The sequence below is a fragment of the Sinohyriopsis cumingii genome, chromosome 12 (assembly GCF_028554795.1).
Source record: "Sinohyriopsis cumingii isolate HCF-2022 chromosome 12, ASM2855479v2, whole genome shotgun sequence".
Taxonomy (NCBI): Eukaryota; Metazoa; Mollusca; class Bivalvia; order Unionida; family Unionidae; genus Sinohyriopsis; species Sinohyriopsis cumingii.
This window is the reverse complement of record NC_142972.1, coordinates 112,489,129-112,494,142: the sequence shown is the minus strand read 5'-3', so window position 1 is coordinate 112,494,142 and position 5,014 is coordinate 112,489,129.

Genomic DNA, 5,014 nt, shown 5'->3' with positions numbered 1-5,014 from the left:
TCAAACTTCCTTCTCGACAAAAATGGAATATTGAAACCGAATGAAATACTTCATTTAACGGATGAATGATTAGTGTGGTTACATCCAGCAAGTAAAACTATTATGTATGATTTTGAAACGGCAACGTCGAAATTGATTTCAGCAAATTATATGATATTGAAGAAGACATCACCTTTATATAATAATAATAATAACAATAATAATAAGGTGAAAAAAGAAACTAAAAGAGGCACGCCTTTCATTTTCCTGAACCCATATACACACACATATACACATACGTACACAAAGTTCAGGAATGCAAACATAATACAGACAGTACGGTTGGCTGAAAGGGCAAAATAGAGAAGTATCCAATTTATTTATCATCATTTGTACTATCTGCTGATACAAATATGTTTAGCTCATCCAGTGATGGAACTCTCCATTATAAACTCCAAACCTTCTTTTGTGTCAAGTATGCAACCGAGGCAAGATGCTTCAAATGGGAACCTAGCAGAAATTTGTTTAAACTCAATTTCGCTACCCTTCTTTCTCCTTTTATGCTTGGTATCATACTATTATTAAGACGAAGAAGTGGGGAAATCTTTTAAATACATGATTCGATTAAATCATGTATTTCAGGACTATGCGATTTTGTCGGAATTCAGTCAGCAAGGAAACAAACCGAATTTTGAATTTAATAAAAAGTATGAGCATAGTTTGCCTGACCCATGTTTCACTTGAAATTTGTTACGCCCTTCCTGTGGGTGAAGCTTTTGAAAACAATGTTTGCGTTGTTCCACGCATCAGATTATGCCAGAATTAAATAATGATCTCATTATGATTACACTTTTTATAGGTAATACTGAAATTGTTAATGGAAACTGTACACACCAATTTGAGAGCCAGGTGATTATAAACGTTTACACATACAGAGTGAATACAAATCTACTAAAATCAAACATATTTATTTATATTTACGGTGCATTTGAATTTACAACATCAGCCTGATCCACAAAATATGAATATATGTTCTGTTTGATAAATTATACATGATTATTGAATGCACATGTTGACATTTAGGCACGGTTGTATCAAACGAAAGGAAAAACGCACAAAGTAATGTATACAAGATTATGCAAACAACGGTTTAGTCCTTGCAATCAGGTCATACTTACACAAGGAATCTCACCAATTAATTAGAACGTAAACCACATCCGTTCGAACAAAACATAGAGACTGGAGAGAAGTGTACACCTAACGGAAACAGTACACATTCACTTAAATAATATGAAATATAAAATTAAGGCAAATGACGAATACAGTTATAGACACAAAATATTTCTGGACTATGCGGATACAACTGCACAAAGAATAAATCAGAATTAACACACTTGCTAACAAAAATTAAATAGTGGCATTAGTCGTGTAGACAGAGTTTAATGCATATGTTCATGAGATAATGTAAAAATATAGAAGATAAATAAATGCAGAGGTGGATGGACGGAAGCGGTCTTTGTGGAGGACTGTGTGATCCTAGCGACCTTTCGAATCCATCTGAAATGTTCGTTGCGGGCAAATATACACCCGAAGTTATCAAGCAATGTGCCTCGATTGGTCAGCTGCTGCTTACTTATGATATTATGGACAAAACTAGATGCCGCGCACTGATGCATCAGCTTGTTGAATATATTCATGATAAATACAACATCGACAGTGAGTAATGAAACAACTGAGATGGTTTTCGTCTTACGTGAAATCTATGTCTGAGTGCAGCAGGAGGATGTAGCTAAATTCCAGAGTGTTACCTAGTTGATCACCATCTCATACAGTGTGACTTTTTCTGCACAGGTAATTGCTGTAGAATCGCGCACACTTGAGATAAACGTTTGTGCAATGGCGCAGATCGATGAGTTATTTGCATCCATCATTTGATATTGGGCCGCTAGTTCTTGTGGATTGAAGCAAGCTATAATTGTATCATTAATCACAGCCAACCAGGGATCCTAGTAAGCGTAAAATAGAGTTCCAAGTATAAGACACGTATGGGTTTGTTTCTTTCATGTGAAGCATTTTTAAAAATTGAGGAAAAACTCGTACAAAATGAAATTAACGATTATTATACCAATACCACATTGGAATTCGTTAACAATGGCATTAAGGTGCTATTTAACAGTGCGTTTTACTCCAATCGATGGAAATGAAATCGAATCGATTTTGAGAACATCGATGGGTCCAGGACGATTATCGGACTTGCCAGATACAACTTTGATATGTAACCAACATAGTCTTACTGAGCCAAAATACGGTATTGTGTCGTGTCAACCTACAAATCGAGGTGATGTTGATACTAACATCAAAATGATATTTGACGACATAGATGTGACAGCTGATGCTGACTTAACTGTTCAACAGTAATCAAGAACCTTCTTATGCAATTCGGCTTTACTGTTCAGCAAATCATACACGTGCATATATAATTATGTGGTCGTATATTGGCAGGCATCAACATATTGACACTGGTTTGCAGATTTTCCATCACTACTGCATGACAATGTATCCAATTTATTACTTTTCACTGGAACACCATTTGTTCACACAGTCGGTTGTCAACAATGTAATGTCGTACCAATGCAGGTGGTGTTCTATCTATGATATGCTGGAATGCTTGTTGACATGACTATGTTGTTGGATGGTGCTGGTGGTATAATAAGAGTGATCAATGCATCTATTTAAAATGCATAATTATACCTGGTACATAGTTTATGAACAATTTCTTATCACGTCGTGAGGTTGGCCTTACTGGAAATCAATTTGTGAAAATAAAACACGCAATCAAATCAATTGTAGGGTCACATTAAAACATACTCTGGCAAAATTATTTGAAAATATACTCATATGATTGACCCAATAACAACTCGCTCAGATTAATTCGATCAAACATAGTACCTGAACAGCTATATTACAATTATCAAAGTCAGAGGTGGCACAAATGCAAAAGACTGGTTTAATATTTTCATTCCTTGCAAAGATTCCAGCATTGCTGGCATCAGTTGCTCCAGAAGTTGTAAAAGATGCAACATTAAGGTCTATCGGAACAGCACAGGGAATGGCTTTTGAAAAAGGCGGATGGTGGCCGTATATAAAGAAAATTGCTCCCGATTGCCAGGCACAAGCCGGAGAATAACCAAGGGCAGAGGTGTTCTATTACCTACTCGCAAAATATCGCGCCGTTGACGTAAGCGAAGCTTCTCGACCGTCAATCAACCATCAGTTCACCAATGTTTATTCAATGGCAATGGCAAAATCGATGAATCATTTTCGACATGGTTATAGGCAAGATGAACTAGCATCGTCCGGATTCATAGGCATTAAGGTCTATCGGAATAATATATAAAGAAAATTGCCCTCGATTGCCATGAAACAAGCCGGAGAATAACCAAGGGCAGAGGTGTTTGATTACCTTCTGGCAAAATATCGCGCCGTTGACGTAATCGAAGCTTCTCGACCGTCAATCAACCATCAGTTGACCAATGTTTATTTAATGGCAATGGCAAAATCGATGAATACATTTCGACATGGTTATAAGCAAGATGAACTGGCATCGTCCGGATTCATAGGCGTACCCTTGCAGTCACTGGGTCAAATACTTGGTAACACCTCTATATAGTTTAGTGTATCGACATGCACGAGCATGCACTGTCAGTTAAAGGTATTTATTTTGTATCCAAATATGGAAGACAACCGTTGGTTCAATGCCAGTACAAGCACAGTTGGATGGTCCTATATGCATTATAGCGTTGAGTGCACCAATACCGCATGCACCTATTGATTTTTCATTAAAATATGTTTGATATTATACATCAATGTCATTTAACATTTACATTATTCAGCTCAGCGACATGGTGTTAATGTAAGTCAGAGCCCACTTTCCACCAAAGATTATCAGAATCAGCTTGTTAGTAATGTTAATTTTGGTGTCGAGTTTGTGGGGTTTGAGCATCAAACTGTTAAACTGAAAATGGTCAACGTAAACATTCACGATATTATTCTCCAGTTGAAATGTAACTTAGTGGTAAAATGTTGGTTAAGATCACTATCAACAAAGGAATCAGAGACAGTGGCGTGTCGATTACTTATATCAAGGATTATGTTGATATCAATTGTACATCAAAACAATACCTGGATGTAAAAACTCCCTAACGTTCCAGCATCACCAAGCGTAGTCACCTTTTGGAGTACCTTCAGAAGCGTATTGATCAGTAAAATAGAGTGAAAGGCTGACCTTAAATCAAATAGCATACTTGTTTTCACTGATCATGGGGATGATTTTGATACACCTATAACGCCATCTGAAAGGACGAAGAGTCTGAATCTTGTATGTTTATCTCATATGGTTAGTATAGTGGCAACTGGAGTGTAATGTCAATATATAAAAATAATGACCAGCATTTTAGGTCCTTAGTAACACGTGCCGGCATTGATACTAATGTTAAAACAACAAAGAAATCATCGTAGATCGCCAGACATGAAGGACCAACGTGAATCTTGACAGATGCTTCAACATCTGTGAAGTTTGTGTTTAAGATTAGATTTTTAAAAGTTGTAATTAAGTAATGGAAACTGATCAGGTTGCTGAAGCTGTAAATCTGGTTTTAGATAACCTAACAAAATATTTAAACATCATTGATCAATAACGTCCGCTTGTTGATTAATTTCTACGTCAAAACGGTGTTACGAGACATTCGTATATACTGAGGTATCATCTTGTTATGAACCCAAAAGAACTCAATCATTTGAACCTCCCTTGTGTGCCACACTGAGCTAGAGGCTAGCCCAGAAAAATATTCAAAATTAACTTAATCAACATTTTTTTAAATATCACCGTTATGCTGTCGTCAATTGCTTAATGTCATTCACCGCTGTTTCCATCCAAATTATGCTCACGATAGAATATTCTACACAAGCATTCCATCACCTGAGATAAAAACGATATCGACTGTTATTAAAATAATTCGCACCTATTCAGCGACGA